The sequence below is a fragment of the Panthera tigris genome, chromosome X (assembly GCF_018350195.1).
Source record: "Panthera tigris isolate Pti1 chromosome X, P.tigris_Pti1_mat1.1, whole genome shotgun sequence".
NCBI classification, from domain to species: Eukaryota; Metazoa; Chordata; class Mammalia; order Carnivora; family Felidae; genus Panthera; species Panthera tigris.
The window spans coordinates 62,091,520-62,117,430 of record NC_056677.1 but is presented as its reverse complement, the minus strand read 5'-3'; the positions used below and the strand labels follow the sequence as shown (position 1 = coordinate 62,117,430).

Below are 25,911 nucleotides of genomic sequence, written 5' to 3'. Positions count from 1 at the left end.
TATGCAGCCAAGAATGCTTTATCCAGCAAGGCTGTCATTCAAAACAGAAGGAGAGATAAAAAGTTTCCCAGACAAACAAAAATTAAAGGGGTCTGTGACCACTAAACCAGCCCTGCAAGATTTTAAGGGGGACTCTCTGAGGGGAGAAAAGGTATATATATATTATATTATATATATATATCAAAAGCCACAAAGATTAGAAAGGACCAGAGAACACCACCAGAAACTCCATCTCTACAACCATCATAATGGCAACAAATTCATATCTTTCAGTATTCACTCTAAACGTCAAAGGACTCAATGCTCCAATCAAAAGACATAAGGTAAACAGAATGGATAAGAAAACAAGATCCATCTATATGCTGTTTACAAGAGACCCACTTTAGACCTAAAGATACCTTCAGATTGAAAATAAGGGGATGGAGAACCATCTATTGTGCTAATGGTCAACAAAAGAAAGCCGGAGTAGCCATACTCATATCACACAATCCACACTTTAAAATAAAGACTGTATCAAGAGATGTAGAAGGGCATTATATCATAATCAAAGTGTCTATCCACCAAGAAGACCTAACAATTGTAAACATTTATGTGCCAAATGTGGAAGAACCCAAGTATATAAATCAGTTAATCACAAACATAAAGAAACTCATCGTCAGTAATACCATAATAGTAGGAGACTTCAACACCCTACTCACAGCAATGGACAGACCATCTAATAAAAAAACCAACAAGGAAACAATGGCTTTGAATGACACACTGGACCAGAAGGACTTAGATACGTTCAGAACATTTCATCCTAAAGCAGCAGAATATACATTCTACTCCAGTGCACATGGAACGTTCTCCAGAATAGACCATATACTGGGACACAAATCAACACACCTAAGTAAGTACAATAAGATTGAGATCATACCATGCAAATTCAGACCACAATGCTATGAAACTCGAAATCAACCATAAGAAAAAATTTGGAAAGGTAACATGTACTTGGAGACTGAAGCACATCCTACTAAAGAATGAATGGGCTAACCAAACAGTTAAAGAGGAAATTAAAAAGTATATGGAAGTCAATGAAAATGATAACAGCACAACCCAAAACCTCTGGGATGAAGCAAAGATGGTCATAAGAGGAAAGTATATAACAATCCAGGCCTTCCTAAAGAAGGAAGAAAGATCTCAGATACACATTCTAACCTTACGCCTTAAGGAGTTGGAAAAAGAACAGCAAATAAAACTCAAAACCAGCAGAAGACAGGAAATAATAAAGACTAGAGCACAAATTAATGCTATCGAAACCAAAAAGGCAGTAGAACAGATCAATGAAACCAGAATCTGGTTCTTTGAAAGAATTAACAAAATTGATAAACCAATAGCCAGTTTGATCAAAAAGGAAAAGGAAAGGACCCAAATAAATAAAATCAAGAATAAAAGAGGAGAGATCACAACCAACACAACAGAAATAAAAACACTAATAAGAGAATATTATGAGTAATTATATGCCGATAAAATGTGTAATCTGGAAGAAATAGACAAATTCCTAGAAACATATACACTACCAAATCTGAAACAGGAAGAAATAGAAAAGTTGAACAGACCCATAACCAGTAAGGAAATGTAATTAGTAATCAAAAATCTGCCAGAAAGCAAGAGTCCAAGGCTAGATGGCTTTCCAGGGGAATTCTACCAAGCATTTAAGGAAGAGTTAACACCTATTGTCTTGAAGCTGTTCCAAAAAAAATAGAAATGGAAGGAAAACTTCCAAACTCTTTCTATGAAGCCAGCATTACCTTGATTCCAAAACCAGACAAAGACCCCACTAAAAAGGAGAACTATAGGCCAATTTCCCTGATGAACGTGAATGTAAAAATCCTCAACAAGATATTAGCCAACCAGATTCAACAATACATTAAAAAAATTATTCACCATGACCAAGTGGGATTTATACCTCGGATGCACGGCTGGTTCAATATCTCCAAATCAATGTGATACATCACATTAATAAAAGAAAGAATAAGAACTACATGATTCTTTCAATAGATGCAGAGAAATGATTTGACAAAATACACCTTTCTTGATAAAAACCCTCAAGAAAGTAAGGATAGAAGGATCATACCACAAGATCATAAAAGCCATATGTGAAAGAAAGACCCACCACTAATGTCATCCTCAATTGGGAAATACTGAGAGCTTCCCCCTAAGGTTAACACCACAGAGATGTCCACTCTCACTATTGTTATTCAACATAGTCCTAGCCTCAGCAATGAGACAACAAAGTGAAATAAAAGGCATCCAAATAGTCAAAGAAGTCAAACTTTTACTTTTCTAAGATGACAGGCTACTCTACATGGAAAACTCAAAGACTCAACCAAAAATGGCTAGAACTGACCTATTAATTCAGCAAAGTCACAGAGTATAAAATTAGTGCACAGAAAACAGTTACATTTCTATACACCAATAATGAAGCAACAGAAAGAAAAAACAAGCAATTGATCCCATTCACAATTGTGCCAAAACCATAAAATAACTAGGAATAAACCTAACCAAAGTGGTGAAAAATCTATACACTGAAAACTATAGAAACCTCATGAAAGAAATTGTAGAAGACACAAAAAATGGAAAAATATTCCATTATCATGGATTGGAATAACAAATATTGTTAAAATGTCAATAGTACCCAAAGCAATCTACATATTCAATGCAGTCCCTATCAAAATAACACCAGCATTCTTCACAGAGGTAGAATAAACAATCCTAAAATTTGTATGGAACCAGAAAAAAGGCTGCATAACTAATATAATGTTGAAAAAGAAAACCAATGCTGGAGGTCTCACAATTCCAGACTTCAAGCTGTATTATGAAAGTGTAATCATTATGACAGTATGTTATTGGCACAAAAACAGACACGCATATCAATGGAACAGAATAGAAAACCCAGAAATAAACCCACAAACATATGGCCAACTAATCTTAGACAAAGCAGGAAAGAATATCCAATGGAATAAAGACAGTCTCTTCAGCAAACGGTGTTGAAAAAACTGGACATGCAGAAAAATGAACATGAACCACGTTCTTACACCATACACAAAAATAAACTCAAAATGAATTAAAGACCTGGGGCACCTGGGTGGCTCAGTCCGTTAAGCGCCGACTTCAGCTCAGGTCACACTCTCGCGGTCTGTAAGTTCGAGCCCCTCATCGGGCTCTGGGCTGATGGCTCAGAGCCTGGAGCCTGCTTCTGGTTCTGTGTCTCCCTCTCTCTCTGCCCCTCCCCCATTCATGCTCTGTCTCTCTCTGTCTCAAAAATAAATAAACGTTAAAAAAAATTAAAAAAAATGAATTAAAGACCTAAAAGTAAGACAGGAAGACATTAAAGTCCTAGAAGAGAAAGCAGGAAAACACCTCTTTGACTTTGGCAGCAGCAATTACTTATTCAACGCGTCTCTGGAGGCAAGGAAAACAAAAGCAAAAATGAACTATTGGGACCTCATGAAGATAAAAATCTGCACAGTGAAGGAAACAATCAATAAAACCAAAATGCAACTGATGGAATGGAAGAAGATATTTGCAAATGATATATCAGATAAAGAGTTAGTATCCAAAATCTATAAAGAAGTTATCAAACTCAACACCCAAAAAACAAATCATCCAGTGAAGAAATGGGAAAATATATATGAATAGACACTTTTCCAAAGAAGTCATCCAGATGGCTAACATACACATGAAGAGAGGCTCAACATCAGTCATCATCAGGGAAATACAAATCAAAACCACAATGAGATACCACCTTACACCTGTAAGAATGGTTAAAATTAACAACTCAGGCAATGACAGATGTTGACGAGGATGCAGAGAAAGAGGAACCCTTTTGCCTTGCTGGTGGGAATGCAAACTGATGTAGCCACTCTGGAAAACAGTATGGAGGTTCCTCAAAAAATTGAAAGGAGAACTACCCTACAACCCAGAAATTGCACTACTAAGTATTTATCCAAAGGATACAGGTGTGCTGTTTTGAAGCAGCACATGTACCCCAATATTTATAGCAGCACTATCAGCAACGGCCAAAGTATGGAAAGAACCCAAGTGTCCATTGACAGATGACTGGATAAAGAAGATGTGATATATACATATACATATGATTATATATATATGATTATATATTATATAATTATATATATTATATAAATTATATATTATACATTATAATTATATTAACTATATTATAATTATAATGTATTATATATTATATATAATGTATTATATATTATATAAAATTATAATTTATTATAATTATATTAATATTATAAATTATATATTATATAAATATATATTATATATTATATATAAGAAGATGTGATAGATATATATATAATGGAATATTACTGGGTAATCAAAAAGAATGAAATCCTGCCATTTGGAACAACATGGATGGAACTAGAGTTTATTACGCTAAGTGAAATTAGTCAGAGAAAGACAAATATCATATGAATTCATGAATATATGGAATTTAAGGTACAAAACATGAACATAAAGGAAGGGAAGCAAAAACAATATAAATACAGGGAGGAGAACAAAACACAGGAGACTCTTAAATATAGAGAACAAACTCAGGATTCCTGGAGGGGTCTTGGGTGGGAGGATGGGGTAAATGGGTAATGGGTATTAAGGAGGACACTCATTGGGATGAGTACACCAGGGCTCATCACAACAATTAAGGTGCCCTCCTTAGTGCCCATTGTCCATTTAGCCCATATCCCTCCCGCCTCCATCCATCAACTCTCAGTTTGTTCTCTATAGTTAAGAGTCTCATGGTTGCCTCCTTCTGTCTCTTTTTTCCCTTCCCCTATGTTCATATGTTTTGGTATTTAAGTTCCACACATGAGTGAAGTCATATGGTATTTGTCTTTGGCTTACTTCGCTGAGCATAGTACACTCTAGCTCCCTCCATGTCATTGCAAATGGAAAGATTTCTTTCTTTTTGATGGCGAGTGATTTTATACTCCATTCTTTCTCCATTCATCAGTTGATGAACATTTGGGCTCTTTCCATACTTTTGTTATTGTTTGTAGTGCTGCTATAAACATTGGGGTGCACACACCCCTTCAAATCATAATTTTTTATCCTATGGATAAATAACTAGTTGTGCAATTGCTGGGTTGTAGGGAGGCTCTATTTTAAATTTTTGAGGAACCACCATACTGTTTTCCAAAGAGGTTGCAGCAGTTTGCATTCCCACCAACAGTGCAAAAGAGTTCCTCTTTCTCCACATCCTTGCCAACATCTGGTGTTTCCTGAGTTGTTAATTTTAGCTATTCTGACAGACATGAGGTGGTATCTCATTGTGGTTTTGATTTGTATTTCTCTGATGATGAGTGATGTTGAGCATCTTTTCATGTATATGTTAGCCATCTGGATGACTTCTTTGGAAAAGTGTCCATTCGTGTCTCTTGCCCATTTATTCACTGGATTATTTGTTTTTTGGGGTGTTGAGTTTTGTAAGTTCTTTATAGATTTTGGACACTAACCATTTATCATATATGCCATTTCATAGGCTGTCTTTTAGTTGTGTTGATAGTTTCCTTTGCTGTACAGAATATTTTTATCTTGATGAAATCTAAATAGTTCATTTTTGCTTTTGTTTCCCTTGACTCTGGCAGCATATCTAGTAAGAAGTTGCTACAGTCAAGGTCAGAGATGTTGGTGCCTATGTTCTCATCTAGGATTTGGATGGTTTCCTGTCTCACATTTAGGTATTTCATCCATTTTGGATTTATTTTGGTGTATGGTGGAAGAAAGTGGTCCAGTTTTATTTTTCTGCATTTTTTTAAAGGTTTTGTTTTAACATTTATTGCACATTCATTGTAGGCAACTGCCAAGCCTCTAAAATACAAAGCTTTGCAGCACACAACTTCACTGTCAAGGGCTGTGGAGATATACCAACTATGAAAACAATTTTATGGAAACAGATGGGAAAGATCAGTAACTTGGGTGAGAGAAAGATGGCACTGGAGAGTTTGGGATGAATGGGTATTTCAGGATAAGCACAGGTGCAGGAGTGTGAAAACACATTCTACGTGAAAATCTCCTGTCCTCTAACCCCCATGCCTTTAATGGTGTTTTTACCTCTGTCTCCTCTATTTATAGTTTTCTCTCTTCATACTTTCAGTTTATTCAACACCCTTGCCTATACTTCACCCATTTTTCTGCCCAGTACAACTTTTCTGGGGAGCATTTTAGCAAAGGTACTTCAAAAGCATTAAAAGTCCAAACAAATGATCCAATAGTTTTACTCATAGGAATTTATACTAAAGAAACATGGATGCTTTCAAAATCTTAAGTTACTTTAAGTATTATTTATATTTGCATAAAAACTTACAAGTGTGACAGTAGGGAGCTATTGGATACATTAAAAATCATCCATTAGAAGAAATTATTAAACCATTAAAGTTTTTTTCAAGGAACATTTAATAACAAGGTAGATAATGTACACTTGTCTAACATAATACTTTTAGATCACTGAAGCTAAAGCAAAACATCCTGTTCATTGGGTGAAAACAGCCTGCTTAATGTGTGTGCACTGCAGTGAAATTTTAAAAAATACTGTAATTATGATTTCAGAATTTCAGAACTTGAGTGCCAATGTTTTCTTTTTCATATGGAAAAAGAAAATGCTTTTGAAAATCATTTGAAGCTTGGACGAAAATTCCATAGCTATATTCTTAGGATCACCTTGTAGTCTTAATGATACTGATGACACAAGGGAAGTTCAATCCAACCATTTAGAGAAGACATTCCAGCTTCATGATCTCATCAACCAGGAGAATGTTGGTGGCAATCACAGTGCAGGAATGAAGAATCTGTTTCTTTACACAATAGTTATCCCATACGTCTATTTCAGCTGGTACCAGTGGCTTACTTGTGTTCAAGTCCACATCCACAAGTTGACCTGATTCTTAATGTTCTGCTTGAACTTTAACTAGTGTTTCCTGAAGGTCAAAACCAGAGTTCTGAGCAAGAACCTTGGGAATAATGAGCAATACATCAGCAAGTGCTTGCACTCCAAGTTGGACCCTGCCATTTACACTGGGCTTATATTTAATCAAGGATTCTGCCACTGCTACTTCCGTTGCACCAGCATCTGGAACTACACAGCCATCATGAGTAACATTTTTAAAAGCCCTCAAGCCATCTCTTTTGCATCTTTGATTTGAATGATGTATGCTTTTTTGGTCCTTTGACTAAGAATGTGGCAGAGCGAGGATTGTTACATTTCTCAATAAAGGTGAATTTCTCTTTTCACAATGTAAACTCATAGACAAGCTTGAATGTCCCAAACAATCAGGATTTAGGTCAACAAGAATTTTTAGAGCTACTCCACCACAAGCAAAAATCAGCCTTTCCGTATTTCTTGTTTTAGCTCTACACAGAGCTACTATGCCTTGTTTTGCAAGAGCATCTAAGGAAAAGGGGTCAATTCCCTTTTGACTATTAACAACAAATTCCTTATTTGAATCACCACAAACTTTATTTTTCAGTTCTAGTATTTTTTTAAACTCTATCTTCAATGAGTTTTCTTTCTGCTTTTACGAGTTTTTCTCTCTCTTCTGTACTCTTGTAAAAAACCCACAATTCACTTCTGTTTTTCATATTTTAATGACACATTGCATGAGGATGTATGCATGCATGAGGATGTATGCATCTTCTACTCTTTTTTTTTTTTATATCAGATTGCGGTGCCCTATGGTCCAAAACAAGACCTCTGATTAAGCTTGTATTAGTTTCAGATTTATGTTTCATCTCCATGATCTCAACCATGAAGAGGTCAATGGATTCATCTTGTTTTTTAATGGACAAAATGGAACCCATCACAGCCTCTGTAAGATATCAGTAAGTTCAGCATGCATTTTAGTACGTAGAGAAGTTCTGGCCACATCTAGAAGTGTTCTATATCCATTTCTTTGCTTACTTTGACTAGTTCCAAAAACTGAAGTGCCCTTTCCAGTGCATCTTCAAATTCTTCTGTTATTATTCTAAGATGAAGACCTTCAGAAATGTAGAGATCTTCTTGTTTCATTAGTTCTTCAATGATTAGGACATTGAATGTTATGTCACCAGTTATGTCCTCCTGGGCTATTGCTACTTTGGCTATTAAGGAGGCTGCTGTGTGCCGAATTTGCATTTCATAAAGCAGCACATCGCCATCTTTAGTAAGCTTGATGTCTCCAGCACCAGAAACAAGCATCTTCATGGTGCCCTTAGTCCTCAAGTTGGTCCTCAGCACGTAGTGCAGCCCCTGGGGTTGTGCTAATGTTGACTACCAGTGCCACCTGAGCTCTGGCCACCTCGGCCTTGGGGTTCAGAGTCTTCACAGCCGCCATAGCTAACCAGCACAGGAAGAAGAGAATACCCAGTGTGTGGAGTGCAAGCTGGCTCAGCCCATTTTTTCTGCATGTTGCTGTCCAATTTTCCCAGAACCATTTGTTGAAGAGACTGTCTTTTTCTCCCCATTGGATATTCTTTCTTGCTTTGTCAAAAATTAGTTGACCATATAGTTGTTGGCCCATTTCTGGGTTTTCTATTCTGTTCTATTGATCTATGTCTGTTTTTGTGCCAGTACCATACTGTCTTGATGACTGTAACTTTGTAATATAGTTTGAAGTCCCAAATCATGATGCTTCCAGCTTTAGTTTTCTTTTTCAGATTGGTTTGTCTATTAAGGGTCTTTTGTGGTTCCATAAAAAATTTAGGATGGTTTGTTCTAGCTCTGGGAAAAATGCTGGTGGTAATTTGATAGGGATTTGATTAAATGTGTAGCTTGCTCTAGGTAATATTGACATTTTAACAATATTTGTCTTCCAATCATTGAGTATGGAATGTTTTCCATTTCATTGTGCCATCATCAATTAGTGCCATTGTGCCATTCTTTCATTAGTGTTCTGTAGTTTTCAGAATATAGATCTTTTACCTCATTGGTTAGGTTTATTCCTAGGTATCATTGTTTTTGGTGCAATTATAAATGGGATCGATTCCTTTATTTCTTTTTCTGCTGCTTCATTATTGGTGTCTAGAAAAGGCAACAGATTTTGGTACACTGATTTTGCTCAATTTGTGTATCAGTTCTAGTAATTTTTTGGTGGAGTCTTTTGGGTTTTCAACATGTCATGTCACTCATGTCATGTGGGAGTGATGGGAATGTGACTTCTCCTTGACAATTGGGATGCCTTTTATTTCTTTTTGTTGTCTGATTGCTGAGGTTAGGGTTTACAGTACTGTATTAAATAACAATGCTGAAGGTGAATATCCCTGTCTTGTTCCTGACCTTAGGGGAAAAGTCCTCAGTTTTTCCCCGTTGAGGATGATATTAGCTGTGGGTCTTTCATATATGGCCTTTATGATGATGAGGTATGTTCCATCTATCCTCACATTGCTGAAGGTTTTTATGAAGAATGGAGGCTGTACTTTGTCAAATGCTTTTTCTGCACCTATTGAGAAGATCATATGTTTTTTTCCTTTCTTTTATTAATATGGTGCATCGTGTTGACTGACTCATGAATATTGAACCACCTCTGCAGCCCAGGAATAAATCCCATTAGATTGTGTGGAATAATTTTTAAAAAAATTTTTTTAATGTTTATTTCTTTTTGAGAGAGAGAGAGGCAGAGCACAAGTGAGGTAGGGACAGAGAGAGAGAGAGAGAGGCACAGAATCCGAAGCAGGTTCCAGGCTCCAAGCTGCCAGCACAGAGCCCGACGCGGGGCTTGAACCCATAGCTGCGAGATCATGACCTGAGCCAAAGTCGAAGCCCAACCGACTGGAATAGTTGTTTTAAAGTACTGTTGGATTCAATTTGCTAGTATCTTATTAAGAATTCTTGAATCATTGCTCATCATGGATACTAACCCTTTATCAGATATGTCATTTGCAAATATCTTCTCCCATTCCATCGGTTGTCTTTTAGTTTTGTTGATTGTTTCCTTCACTGTGCAGAAGCTTTTTATCTTGATGAGGTCCCAATAGTTTATTTTTGCTTTTGTTTCCCTTGTCTCTGGAGACATGTCCACTAATGAGTTGTTGTGACTGAGGTGAAAGAGGTTGTTGATCGTTTTCTCCTCTAGGATTTTGATGGTTTCCTGTTACATTTAGGTCTTTCATCCATTTTGAGTTTATTTTTGTGTATGGTGTAAGAAAGTGGCCCAGGTTAATTCTTCTACATGTCTGTCAAATTTTCCCAACTGGAGTTTTATTTGTTGGGAAATTATTGATTACTGATTGAATTTCTTTGCTGTTTATGGATCTGTTCTTATTTTCTATTCCTTCTGAACAATGTCTCTTCTTGTATCCACAGCTTCTGTCAGATCTCTGCCTTTACCCTGTCTGTATCCAAGCTGTTTGCCTGTCACATGGCACAGTACTCCTGTGTTTTATCTCAGGCATAATGGCTGGGTTTCAAAATTCCAAATTATAGGGACCCTGTGTGGCACAAACATGCACTGATCCTCTGGGGGAGGGTCTCATCACGCTGTAGCTTGTGATGTTTTTTTCCACAAAAAGTTGTAGAATCACACAGGGGCTTGGAGTTTATGGTAAAGCCCAGCAAAAAGCTGGCACCCAGCTTGCTGCCATCAGCAGGGGTTTTCATTCCTATGGCAATGATTGGAGAAGCACATTGGCACCCACTAGCTCTTTATTTCCGAGAGGCCATGCCACATCTCCCAAATGCACTCTAAGAAAGGGAGCTGTCTCTCCCAGTGCAACCAATGGGGTCCGCAAACCACGCTGTCCACCCCAGGGTCTCTGTCCTCCTTCCCTACAGGAAGGAGGAGCACCAGTATGCCAACCAGGCTCCACACACCTGTGGCTCAGACTTCTAAGCTTCCATATTTGAGCTCCATTGGTTGTAAAATCTTGAAATAATCAGCCGCTATAGTTTTCCCAGCCAGTGGCTTTGGGGAAGTGTTTCTCTTGTGCAATCTCTGCACAATGCCTTCTCTCTGTTTCTCTTTCCTCTCCTGTGATCAAGGCTCCCACCCTTCTACAGAACCTGTGGTTCTTTTCTTCCCAGAATCATGTCTCTACACCTCCTACCTTCCATGAACAAACTGCAATTTGTTCTCTCAGCATTCACATAGATTACTTGGGTGTTAAGAATGATTTGATATTTATCTAGCTGTTTTAAGAAATGGGGCAAGCATAGGGGCCCTCTAATGCTCTGACATCTTAACTCCTCCCCCTGACTGATTCTTTTTAAACTCTTTTATCACTGTGGTGTCTTACTGATGTCTTCTATTCTTTTCTCAAACCCAGTGAATATTCTTATAATTGTTGCTTTAAATTCTCCATCAGGCATGTTACTTCCATCTGTTTTTCTTAGTTTTCTGGTCGTGGCCTTACCTTGTTCTTTCATTTGGGATAAATTCTTCTGGATTTCCATTTTATCTAAGTCTCTCCCTTCTTTTCTGTGTTCAAAAAGCCAGTTATGTCTCTTGCTCCTGAAAGTAATGGCATTTTGAAGAAGAAGTCATGTACTGCCCAGGGCCTGGAGCTTCAGAGTCTGTCTCTGGTGTGCACCGTTTGTGGTCTCCTGTTGTGTTCAGGCTGCTATATCCTTTTGGCCAGTCATCTGCAGAAGTTCTCTTTGCCTGCTGTGGAAAGTTTGTCCCTGGTCCAAACGTGGCAAGTTTTGATAAGGTGTGCTCTGGTATGCTTGTGAAATGAGACCTGAAACTACTTCCACTAGAACTGAGGCCATGCAGAACTCTCTGGTTATGATACATGATGGGGGATGAGGTTTGTGCTAGTCTTCCAGGGGAGGGGCTCACTATGCTGAGACTGAGTTTGACTGAGAAAAACAGTCCCGTCAGAGCACAGTGAGGTGAGGATTGGTGTAAACAATTTAGGCAGCCAGTGTCCATGCTGAACTGCTTTCCTCAGGTGGCTCTGTGCTTATTCTGAAGGTCAAGGGAGGAAAATGGCACCAGCCATCACCTTGTATCCAGTGAGGCATCTCTGTGAGTGTTGTTGCTAACTGAAATTCTCCTAGAATAATGAATGATTTCCCTCCTGTGGTCTGCGGGCATTCTTCAGATCACTGTTTCCACACTCTATGTCCCCAAGTTGTTTTCTTGCCTTCTCTCCAGGAATAAGGCTGTGCTTTCCAGGCTTTATCCCAGACAAGCCTGCTGACCATTAAGTCTCCAGGCTTTAAGCCCTGCTGTTTGAAAGAACTCATGAAATTCAGCCCTTCTCATTTTCCAAGCCAATGGCTTTGGGGAAATGTTCTCCTTGTGCACTCCTCTGTATACTCCTTTCTATTACACCCTTCTCCATGACCACAGCTACCTCCCCTCCTGAGCACCCATGATCCATTTCTTCCCTAAACCATATGTGTTCACATTTCCTACTTTCTTGAACGTGGCTTCTTGTCTCTCTTTAGTTTGTTGGGGTTTGTTTTGTCAGTCTTCAGGTCAATTTATGAGGTATTTAGTGTGACTTGATAGTTATCTAGTTGCGTTTGTGGGCTGAGATAAGCCTAGGATCCTACTTGGCCACCATCATCTTCTCCTATATCTTGAAATTTAAAGTGAATTTCTTATAAACAGCCTATTTTTGGATCTTCTTTTTTAATCCTTTCTTCCAGGGATTGGGGGGTTTAATCCACTTGTATTTAAAGTAATTGTTCATAGTGAGTGATTTAATATTGCCATTTTGTTTGTGGTTTTCTGTTATAGAAGAAGAGACAAAGTTTCCCAGACAAACAAAAACTAAAGGAGTTCATGACCACTAAATGAGCCTTGCAAGAAATATTAAAGCAGACTCTTTGAGTGAGGGAAAAAATACCAAAAGCAATAAAGACTAGAAAGGAAGAGAACATCACCAGAAATACCAACTTTACAGGTAACAAAATGGCACTAACTTCTTATCTTTCAATAATAACTGTGAAAGTAAATGGACTAAATGGTCAGATCAAAACACATACGTACTATCAGAATGGATAAAAAAAACAAGAACCATCTATATGCCTCCTATAAGAGATTCACTTGAGACCTAAAGATATCTGCAGATGGAAAGTGAGGGGATGGAGAACAATTTATCATGCTAAAAGACACCACAAGAAAGCTGGAGTAGCCATACTTATATCAGACAATCTAGATTTTAAAAGAAAGACTGGCAAGAAATGAAGAAAGCATTATATCATAACTAAGGTGTCTATCCATCAAAAGGATCTAACAGTTGTAAACATTTATGCCCCAACTTGGAAAACCACACATATAAATTGGTTAATAACAAACAAAAGAAACTCATAGATAATAATAAAATAATAGTAGAGAACTTTAACACTCCACTTACAGTAATGGGGCAATCATCTAAGCAGAAAATCAAAAAGGAAACAGTGGCTTTGAGTGACACCCGGGACCAGATGGCCTAAACATATATTCAGACGTTTCATCTGAAAGCAGCAGAATACACACTCCTTTTGAGTGCACACGGAACATTTTCCAGAACAAATCATATAATAGGTCACAAACCAGGCCTCAATCAGTACAAAAAGACTGAAATCATGCCATGCATATTTTCTGATCACAATGCTATAAAATCTGAAGTCAACCACAAGAAAAAAAAATTTGGAAAGACCACAAATACATAGAGACTAAAGAATGAATGGGGGTAATGAGAAAACTAAAAAAGAAATAAAAAATACATGGAAGAAATTGGAAATGAAAACATGGCAGACAAAAAACTTTGGGATGAAGCAAAGGAAGTCCTAAGAGGGAAATGTACTTCAATACAGGTCTACCTCAAGGAGCAAGAAAAGTCTCAAATACACAAACTAACCTTACATCTTAAGGAGCTATAAAAGGAACAGCAAATAAAATTCAGCAGAAGAAAGGAAATAATAAAGATTAGAGCAGAAATAAATGACATAGAAAGAAAAAAAACAATGGAACAAATAAATGAAACTAGGAGCTGGTTTGTTGAAAGAATAATATTGATAACCCCCTACTCAGACTTATCAAAAAGAAAAGACATGATCCAAATAAATAAAATCACTAATGAAAGAGAAGAGATCACAACCAACACCCTAGAAATGCAAACCGTCATAAGAGGATATTATGAAAAATTATATGCCAACAAAATGGGCAATCTGGAAGAAAGGATTAATTCCTAGAAACTAAAACAGGAAGAAATAGAAAATTTTAACAGACTTATAATATGCCAGCCATCATGTAAATAATTTTTAATATATTTTTAAAATTTAAATCCTAGTTAACATACAGTGTAATAATGATTTCAGGAATAGAATTTAGTGATTCATCACTTATGTATAACACCCAGTGCTCATTCCAACAAGTGCCCTCCGTAATGCCCATACCCTATTTAGCCTATTCCCCCACCCAAACCCCTCTGGTGACTGTTCTCTGTGTTTAAGAGTCTCTTAAGGTTTATCTCCCAATTTGTTTTTATATTAGATTTGCTTCCCTTCCCTTATGTTCATCTGGTTTGTATCTTAAACTCCACATATGAGTGAAGTCATATGATATTTGTCTTTCTCTGACTGACTTATTTACCTTAGCATAATACACTCTAGTTCCATCCACATTGTTGATTATATATATATATATATATATATATATATATATACCACATTTTCTTTATGCATTCATCAGTCGATGAACATTTGGGCTCTTTCCATACATTGGCTACTGTCAATGTGCTGCTATAAACATTGGGGTGTAGGGGCACCTGGGTGGCTCAGTTGGTTAAGTGTCTGACTTTGGCTCAGGTCATGATCTCGCAGTTCGTGAGTTCCAGCCCCATGTCAGGCTTTGTGCTGACAGCTCAGAGCCTGGAGCCTGTCTCAGATTCTGTGTTTCCCTCTGTCTTTGCCCCTTCCCCACTCGCACTCTGTTTCTCTCTCTCTCTCTCAAAAATAAAGATTAAAAAAAATTAAAAAAACAACATTGGGGTGCATGTGCCTCTTCAAAACAGCACTCCTGTATCCTTTGGATAAATACCTAGAGTCCTAGGGTAGTTCTATTTTTAATTTTTTGAGGAACCTCTGTATTGTTTTCCAGAGTGGCTGCACCAGTTTGTGCAAAAAGGGTTCCCACCAGCTGTGCAAATGGTTTCCTCCTTTTCCACATCCTTGCCAACATATGTTGTTGCCTGTGTTGTTAATTTTAGCCATTCTGACAGGGGTGAGCTGATATTTCATTGTGGTTGTATTTCCCTGATGATTAGTGCTGTCGAGCATGTTTTCATGTGTCTGTTAGTCATCTGGATGTCTTCTTTGGACAAGTGTCTATTCATATATTTTGCCCATTTATTCACTGGATTATTTGTGCTTTCATTGTTGATATTTATAAGTTCTTTATAGATTTTGGATACTAACCCCTTTATCTGATATGTCACTTGCAAATATCTTCTCCCATTCCATCAGTTGCCTTTTAGTTTTGTTGATTGTTTCCTTCTCTGGGCAGAAGTTTTTTTATCTTGATGAGGGCCCAGTAGTTCATTTTTGCTTTTGTTTTCCTTGCTTATGGAGACATGTCAAATAAGAAGTTGCTGCAGCCGAGGTCAAAGAGGTTGTTGCCTGTTTTCTCCTCTAGATTTTGATGGCTTCCTGTCTTACGTTTAGGTCTTTAATCCATTTTGAGTTCACTTTTGTGTATGGTGTAAGAAAGTGGTCCAGGTTCATTCTTCTGCATGTCACTCTCCCGTTTTCTGAACACCATTTACTGAAGAGACTATATTTTTCCATTGAATATTCTTTCCTTCTATGTTGAAAATGAGTTGGTCATACATTTGTGGGTCCATTTCTGGGTTCTCTATGCTGTTCTATTTATCTATGTGTCTATTTTTTGCCAGTACCATACAGTCTTGATGATTACAGCTTTGTAATACAGCTGAAGTCTGACTTGTGATGCCTCCAGTTTTGATTTTCTTTCTTAGGATTGCTTTGGCTATTCAGGGTCTTTTCTGGTTCCATACAAATTTTAGGATTGTTTGTTCTATCTCTGTGAAGAATGCTGGTGTTATTTTGATAGGGATTGCATTGAATATGTAGATTGCTTTGGGTAGTATCAACATGTTAACAATATTTGTTCTTTCAATCCATGAGCATGGAATGTTTCCATTTTTGTGTGTGTCTTCTTCAATTTCTTTCATAAGCTTTCTATAGTTTTCAGTGTATATATTTTTCACCTCTTTGGTTGGGTTTATTACTAGGTATTTTATGGGTTTTGGTGCAATCATATATGGGATCAACTCTTTGATTTCTCTTCCTGTTGCTTCATTATTGGCATATAGAAATGCAACCATTTTTTTACATTGATTTTATATCCTGTGACTTTGCTGAATTCATCTATCAGTTCTAGAAGCTTTTTGGTGGAATCTTTTGGGTTTTCCATGTAAAATGTTATGTTGTCTGCAAAGAGTGAAAGTTTGACTTCCTCCTTGCTGATTTTGATGTCTTTTATTTCTTTGTGTTGTCTGATTGCTGAAGCTAGCACTTCCAACACTATGCTGAATAACAGTGGTGAGAGTATATATCCTTGTTCTGTTCCTGACCTTAGGGGGAATGCTCTCAGCTTTTCACCATTGAGGATATTAACGGTGGGTCTTACATATATGGCTTTTATGATCTCGAGGTATGATCCTTCTATCCCTACTTTCTTGAGGGCTTTTATCAAGAAAGGATGCTTTATTTTGTCAAATACTTTCTCTGCATCTATTGAGAGGACCATGTGGTTCTTATCATTTTTTTTTAAATGTGATGTATCATTCATTGCAGATAATGAACCAGTCCTCCATCCCAGGAATAAATCCCACTTGATCTTGGTGAATAATTTTTTTAATGTATTGTTAGATCCGGTTGGCTAGTAACTTGTTGAGAATTTTGGCATTGAGTTTCATCAGGGATATTGGTTTGTAATTCTCCTTTTTAGCATGGTTTTTGTCTGGTTTTGACATCAAGGTAATGCTGGCCTCTAGAATGAATTTGGAAGTTTTCATTCCACTTCTCTTTTTTGGAACAGCTTCAAAAGAATAGGTGTTAACTCTTCTTTAAATGTTTGGTAGAATTCCCCTGGAAAGCCATGCAGCCCTGGACTCTTGTTGGGAGATTTTTGATTACATAACCATTATCAATTTTCTTAATGGTTATGGGTGTGCTCAATTTTCTATTTCTTCCTGTTTCAGTTTTGGTAGTTTATATGTTTCTAGGAATTTTTCCATTTCTTCCAGATTGCCCAATTTGTTGGCATATAATTGCTCATAATATTCTCTTATTAATGTTTGTATTTCTTAAGTGTTGGTGGTGATCTCTCCTCTTTCATTCGTGATTTTTATTTGGGTACTATCATTTTTCTTTTTGATAAGTCTGCTTAGGTGTTTATCAATTCTGTTAATTCTTTTAAAGAACCATCTCCTGGTTTCATTGATTTGTTCTTTTTAAATTTTGATATCATTAATTTCTGCTCCAATCCTTATCATTTTCCTTTTTCTGTTGGTTTTGGGTTTTATTTAATGTTCTTTCCCCAGCTCCTTTAGGTGTATGGTTAGGTTGTGTATTTGAGACCTTTCTTCCTTCTTTAGGAAGGTCTGGATTGTTATATATTTTACTCTTATAGTTACCATTGCTGCATCTCAGAGGTTTTGGGTTGTCATGTTTTCATTTTCATTGGCTTCCATGTACTTTTTAATTTACTTTTTAATTTATTGGTTAACACTTTCATTCTTTAGTAGGATGTTGTTTAATCTCCAAGTATTCATGGTCTTTCTATCCAGCTACTTTCAGGAAGAGTGCTTTTCTTTCACAATCCTGATTTGCCACACTCTCCTCCTTGATTTTCTCTGCCCTCTCTCTGCAAAAACAACTTCCTACCCTCCGCAGCTTTTCTCTCCCCCAGTTCACCTCTGCACACCATGTATATGCCAAGTTCTATGGCTCAAGGTATGCAAATTGTTGTGTTAATCCTCAGATCAATTTCATAGGTGTGCAAAATGGTTTGGTGGTGATCTAGCTACATTTCAGGGATGAGTCAAGCTAGAGTCTCCATGCTGCTTCATCATCTTCTGAAAAATTTAAAGTGTAGAATTTTAATGGTCAGTAAACTTGACTCAGGGAGAGCCTGGAGGTCATTTCACTACTCTTGGAGAGATGCAGGGAAACAGCCCATGGACACACAGTATGGAAAAAGGAATATAAAGAGTGACTGGATTACACAGTAGAGAAGTTATTTGCTCTTCTCAGAGAGTGTCCCAGAAAAGCAACAATCTTAGAGAGACCTCTCCAGGAACAAAGGAACAGGCATGGGCTATTTTCCTCCCTGTCCATAAGCATAAACATAAGCATAAGCAGCACAGGACTGCCTGCAGGAACCAGGAGAGTGCCCACACTTGATACTTAACTTGATTACGCCAAGCCACACCACTTGCACTCCAGTGGAAACACCTTTCCAAGTCATACTTGCCTCAGAGCTAGCATGTCTGGCCCCCTCCCCCTGAATAATGGCCCAAACCCCAGCCTAAACTGCATCTCCCAACCTGGGACTTTTGCAGGGCCTTAGTTTCAGCGGATGTGGCAACAGTTCTCATTTCACAAGAAGACAAGAGGACAGGTAGTTAAAACTCATCACATTCAGGTAAGGGAAAAAACACTGTCCACAACATTGAAAAAGCCACTGCAAATGACTGGACCGAGAGACAAAGTGGCCAGGACACAAGTGCAGAGCACATGCAATGCAACATATATTTGAGACATTCCATGAAGCACCAAGTGCTGGGGCTCAGGGAACACTACACTGCAGGGCACTACAGGTTCTCTTCTTCATAACGTCATCCCTTCAAGAGCAGCAGATGTAGCTGACTTTTCCAACAGACAGAAGTGGGCGAAGGGACTTACACAAAATGAGAAGACAGAAATTTATCCCATTTGAAAGAATAGAACAAGGCCACAGTCAGAGACCTAAGTGAAACAGATATAAGTAACATGCCTAATAGATAATTTAAGGTAATGATCATAAAGATACTCACTGGTTTTGAGAAAAGTATGGAAGGCAGCAGTGAGACCATTAACACAGAGGTAAGGAATAACATATCAGAGATAAAGGGCTCAATAAATGATATCAGAAACATGGTTGATGGGACAAAAACCAGGCTAGAAGAAGAAGAACGAATCAGTGACCTAGAAGACAGAATAATGGAGTGTAATCTAGCTGAACAAAAGAGAAAAAGAATTATGAACATGGGAATAAACTTAGGGAACTCAGTAACTCCATCAAGAATAATAACATTTGCATTATAAAAGTCCAAGAAGAAGAGAGAAAGGGGGAAGAAAATTTATTTGATGAGATAATAACTGAAAACTTCCCTAATCTGGTAAAGGAAACAAATATCTAGTTCCAGGAGGCACAGAGAACCTCCAACAAAATCTACAAAAGAAAATCCACACCAAGACATATTACAATGAAAATGGAAAAATATAGTGACAAAGAACAAATCTTAAAAACAGCAAGGCAAAAGAAGACAGTTACATATGAGGGAAACCTCATGAATTTATCAGAGGATTTTTCAGCAAAAACTTTCCAGGGCAAAGGGAGTGGCATGGTATATTCAATGTGTTGAAAGGGAAAAATTTGCAGCCAAGAATACTCTACAGAACAGAAGGAGAAATAGAGTTTTCCAAACAAAGCAAACAAAACTAATGGAGTTCATGACCACCAGAACAGGCCTGAAAGAAATATTAAAGGAGTATCACTGAGTGAAAAGGGGAGACCAAAAGTGATAGTGTAAAGACAGGAAACACAAAAGTGGTAAAAACGAATATTTCTTTAAAATGCAGTCAGAAACTCATACACAAAAAGGATATAAAATATAATAATATATACCTAAGTCAAGGAGAGGAGAGAAGAAAACAATGGGTTCAAACTTGAATAACCATCAACTTAATATATACTATTTGCAGAAGAGATTATATGCAAACATAATGTTAGCCATATATCTAAAACCACTAATAAACATGCAAAGAAAAAAGAGAACAAAATCCAAATATATTACTAAATAAAATCAGTAAAACATGAAAGAAAAAAGCAAGAAAGGATCAGAGAAAACTTCAGAAACCATCACAAAACGAATAATAAAATGGGAATAAATACATATCTGTCAATAATTACTTTGAATGTAATGGACTAAACGTTCCATTCAAAAGACATAGTGTGTCAGAAAGTATAAAAACAAGACCCATCTAAGTGCTGCCTAAAAAAGACTCATTTTAGTTTTAAAGGCACCTGTATATTGAAAGTGAGGGGATGCAGAAACTTATCATGTAAATGGATGTTAAAGAAAGCCAAAGTAGCAATACTTATATCAGACACACTAGACTTTGAAAGAAGACCATAACAAGAGACAAAAAAGGGTACTATATAATAATAAGAGTGACAATCCAACAAGAAGATAAAACAATTGTAAGCATTTCTGCACATAACATGAAAGCACCCAAATATATAAAATAATTAAGAACAAGCATAAAAGAACTAATTGATAATAATACAATAATAAGGGAATTTAACACCCCACTTACATCAATGGACAGATCATCTAAACAGAAGAAGGAAACAATGGCCTTGAATGACACACTGGACCAGATGGATTTAATAGTTATATTCAGAATGGTCCATACTAAAACAGCAGAATGCACATTCTTTTAAGTGTACATGGATCATTCTCCAGAATAGATCACATATTAGGTCAAAAAGCAGGTATCAACAAGTACAAAAAGATTGCAGACATACAATTCAGTTTTTCTGACAACACTATGAAACTAGAAGGCAACGACAAGAAATATTCTGGAAAGACCACAAATACATGAAGGCCAAACAACATGCTACTAAACAATGAATGGGTCAACCAGAAAATCAAAGAATAAATAATAAAGAAATGGAAACAAACAAAAATGAAAACAACAGTCCAAATCCTTTGGGTTTTAGCAAAAGAGGTCCTAAGAAAGAAGTATATAGCAATACAGGCCAACCTGAGGAAGCAAGAAAAATCTCAAACAACCTAACCTTACTCCTAAAGGGGTTGGAAAAAGAACAACAAACGAAGCTTAAAGCCAGAAGAAGAAAAGGGAAATAATAAAGATTAGAACAGAAATGAATTACATATAAACTAAAAAAAACACAATAGAACAGATCAATGAAACGAAGAGCTGGTTCTTGGAAAAATTATTAAAATTGATAAGCCTCTAGCCAGACTTATCAAAAAGACAACACAAAGGACTCCAATAAATAAAATCACAACTGAGAGAGGAGAAATACTAACACCTCAGAAATACAAATAATTATAAGACAATTATTATGAAAACCAATATGCCAACCAATTGGACAACCTGGAAGAAATGAATAAATTCTTAAAAATATGTAACCTCCCCAAACCGAAACATGAAGAAATAGAAAACTTGAACATATGGATAGACTGCAGAGAAATTTAATCAGTAATAAAAAAAAGGGGGATGCCTGGGTGGCTCAGTCCATTGAGCATCCAACTTTGGCCTAGGTCATGATCTCACAGTTCATGGGTTCGAGCTCCGCATTGGGCTCTGTGCTGATAGCTTGGAGCCTGGAGCTTGCTTCTGATTCTGTCTCTCTCTCTCTCTCTCTAGCTCTCTGCCCCTCCCCCATTTGCTCTCTGTCTCTGAAAAATAAACACTAAAAAATTTAAAAAAGAAAGAAAGAAAGAAAGAAAGAAAGAAAGAAAGAAAGAAAGAAAAAGCCCAGGACCAGATGGCTTCACAAGTGAATTCTATCAAAAATTTAAAGAAGCGTTAATACCTACTCTTCTCAAACTATTACAAAAAATATAAAAGGAAAGAAAACTTCCACTTCCAGTCCGTGATGCCAGCATTACTCTGAGACCAAAACCAGATAATGAAAAGGTGCTCAACATCACCCATCATCAGAGAAATACAAATCAAAACCACAATGAGATACCACCCCACATCTATCATAAAGGCAAAAATGAACAACTCAGGAAACAACAGGTGTTGGTGAGGGTGCAGAGAAGGGGGAACACTTTTGCACTTTTGGTGGGAATGCAAATTTGTGCAGACACTCTGGAAAACAGTATGGGGGTTCATCAAAAAATTAAAAAGAATTACTCTATGATCCAGCAATTTCATCACTAGGTATTTATCCAAAGGCTACAAAAATGTTGATTTGAAGGGGCACATGCACCCCAATGTTTATAGCAGCACTACCAACAATAGCCAAATAATGGTAAGAGCCCAAATATTTATCGACTGATGAATGGATAAAGAAGTGGCATATATATATGAATATATATGAATATTATTCAGCAACCAAAATGAATAAAATCTCACCATTTGCAACAAATGGATGGAACTAGAGTGTAATATGCTAAGCAAAATAAGTCAGTCAGAAAAAGATAAATATATGATTTCACTCATCAGTGGAATTTAAGAAATAAAACAGATGAACATAGGGGAAGGGAAGAAAAATAAGATAAAAACAGAGAGGGAGGCAAACCATTAGAGACTCTTAAATAGAACAAACTGAGGGTTGCTAGAGGGGAGGTGGATGGAGGGATGGGTTAAATGGGCGATGGGTATTAAGGAGGGCCTTTTTAGGATGAGGTGTTCCATGTAAGTGATAAATCACTGGGTTCTACTCCTGAAACCAATACTACACTCTATGTTAACTAACTTGAATTTAAATATATAAATAAAAAAAAAACAGATAAGGACACCACGAAAAACGAACTGCAGGCCAATATCCCTAATGGACATGGATGAAAAAATTCTCAATAAAGTACTAGCAAACCAAATCCAAAAAAATTTAAAGAAATCATTGGCTAGGGATACCTGGGTGGCTGAGTCGGTTGGGCGTCCAACTTCGGCTCAGGTCATGATCTCAGGTTTATGAGTTTGAGCTCCACGTTGGGCTCTGTGCTGACAGCTCAGAGCTGGAGCCTGATTCAGATTCTGTGTCTCATTCTCTCTCTGCCCCTCCACAACTTGTGCTCTCTCTTTGTCTCTCAGAAATAAATAAATGTAAAAAATGTTTTTAAGAATTCATTGGCTAGTATCAAGTGGGATTTATTTCTGGGTTGCAAGTGTAGTTCAACAGTCGCAAATCAATTTGATGCATCACATTAATAAAAGAAATGATAAGAACCATATGATTATTTCAGTTGATGCAGAAAAAGCATTTGACAAAATGCAACATCCATTCATGATAAAAACTCTCAACAAAGTCAGTTTAGAGGAAACATACTTCAACATAATACATGCTATAAATTAAAAACCCACAGTTTATATCATCCTAAATGCAGAAAGACTGAGAGCTTTTCCTCTATGGCCAGGAATAAGACAGGGATGTCCATTCTCACCACTCGCATTCAAGATAGTACTTGAAGTCCTAGCCACAGCAATCAGACAATAAAAAGAAAAAAAGCATCCAAATCGGCAAGGAAGAAGTCAAACTGTCACTATTTGCAAATGACATGATACTATATGTAGAAAACCTGAAAGACTGTACCAAAAAACTGCTAGACTGATGAACGAATTTAGTAAAGTCACAGGATACAAAATCAACATAGAAAAATCTGTTGCATTTCTATAGAACAATAATAAAGCAGAAGAAAGAGAAATTAAGAAAACAATCCCATTTACAACTGCACCAAAAACAATAAGACACTAAGAATCAACCTAACCAAAGAGGTGAAAGATCTGTACTCTGAAAACTGTAAAAAACTGATGAAGGCAATTGAAGATGATAGAAAGAAATGGAAAAACATTCCATGCTCCTGGATTAGAAGAATAAATATTGTTAAAATGTTTATACTACCCAGAGCAATCTAGACATTTAATGCAATTCCCATTGAAATACCAACATATTTCAAAGTTAGTGGAAACTATCTTCCAATTTTATAGGATCACAAAAGATCCAGAATAGCCAAAGTCACCTTGCAAAGGGAAAAAAAAATCTGTAAGCATCATAATTCCTGAATTCAAGTTATATTACAAAGCTGAAGTAATCAAAATAGTATGGTGCTGGCACAAAAATAAACAAAAAGATCAATAGAAAACAATAGAAAATCCAGAAATAAACCTAAAATTAGAGTCAATTAATTTTTGGCAAAGCAGGAAAGAATATCCAATGTGAAAAACAATATCTCTTCAACAAATGGTTTTGGGTAAACTGGATAGCTACGTAGAAAATAATGAAAATGTACTAGTTTCTCACACCATATACAAAAATAAATTTATTTTTTCCATGTAATTTTTATTCATTTATTTTTATATTAAATATAATTTATTGTCAAATTGGTTTCCATGCAACACCCAGTGCTCAAGACACTACGTGCCCTCCTCAATGCCCATCACCCACTTTCCCCTCTCCCACACCCTGCATCAACCCTGTTTGTTCTCAGTTTTTAAGAGTCTCTTATGGTTTGCATCTCTCCCTCTCTGTAAATTTTTCCCCCTTCCCCTCCCCCATGGTCTTCTGCTGAATTTCTCGGATCCACACAAGAGTGAAAACATATGGTATCTGTTTTTTTCTGTATGACTTATTTCACTGAGCATAATACTCTCCAGTTCCATCCACGTTGCTACAAATGGCCAGATTTCATTCTTTCTCATTGCCAAGTAGTATTCCATTGTACATATAAACCACATATTTTTTATCCATTGGTCAGTTGATGGACATTTAGGCTCTTTCCATAATGTGGCTATTGTTGAAAGTGCTGCCATAAACATTAGGGTACAAGTGCCCCTATGCATCAGCACTCCTGTATCAATTGGGCAAATTCCTAGCAGTGCTATTGCTGGGTCATAAGGTAGATCTATTTTTAATTTTTTGAGAAACATCCACACTGTTTTCCAGAGCGGCTGCATCAGTTTGCATTCCTACCAAAAATGCAAGAGGGTTCCTGTTTCTCCACATCCTCTCCAGCATCTTTAGTCTCTTGATTTGTTCATTTTAGCCACTCTGAATGCATGAGGTGGTATCTGAGTGTGGTTTTGATTTGTATTTCCCTGATGAGGAGTGAAGTTGAGCATCTTTTCATGTGTCTGTTGGCCATCTGGATGTCTTCTTTAGAAAAGTGTCTATTCATGTCTTCTTTCCATTTCTTCACTGGATTATTTGTTTTTTGGGGTGTGGAGTTTGGTGAGTTCTTTATATATTTTGTATTCTAGCCCTTTATCCAATATCTCATACAAAAATAAATTTAGAATGGATTAGAGACCTAAATGTGAGACCTGAAACCATAAAATCCTGGAGGAGATAGGCAGTAACTTTTTGAGAGCTCCTGTGGCAACTTTTTCTACATATGTCTCCTGAGGCAAAGGAAGAAAAGGCAAAAATAAATCCCTGGGACTACATCAAAATAAAAAGGTTTTACACAGCAAAGGAAACAATCAACAAAACTGAAAGTCAATATTCGGAACGGGAGAAGATGTTTGCAACTAAAATATTTGATAAAGGGTTAGTACCTAAAATATATTAAAGACATAAAATTCAACACTCAAAAACAAATAATCCAATTAAAAATAGGCAGAAGGCATGAATAGACATTTTTCCAAAGAAGATAAGATGGCCAACAGACACATGAAAGATGTTCAACATCACTCGTTATCAGGGAAATACAAATGAAAACTACAATATCACCTCACACCTGTCAGAATGGCTAAAATCAACAACACAAGAAACAAAAGTTTTGGCGAGGACGTGAAGAAAAGGGAACTCTATTACACTGTCAGTGGGACGTGTGAAAAGATGCTTAATATCAGTGATCATCAGGGAAATGCTAATAAAATCTACAATGATATATCACTTCACACCTGTCAGAATTGCTAAAGTTAACAACACAGGTGTCAGCAGCTCTTGG

The 25,911-nt window shown here is 36.9% G+C and overlaps 2 pseudogenes; one reads left to right on the top strand and one right to left on the bottom strand.

Annotated features, from left to right (window-relative positions):
• Window positions 1–6,738: 6,738 nt before the first annotated feature.
• LOC102952663 lies at window positions 6,739–8,378 on the bottom strand (annotated as a pseudogene).
• A 3,142-nt stretch (window positions 8,379–11,520) lies between these two features.
• Window positions 11,521–25,911, top strand: part of LOC102952384 — a 66,783-nt pseudogene continuing 52,392 nt past the window's right edge.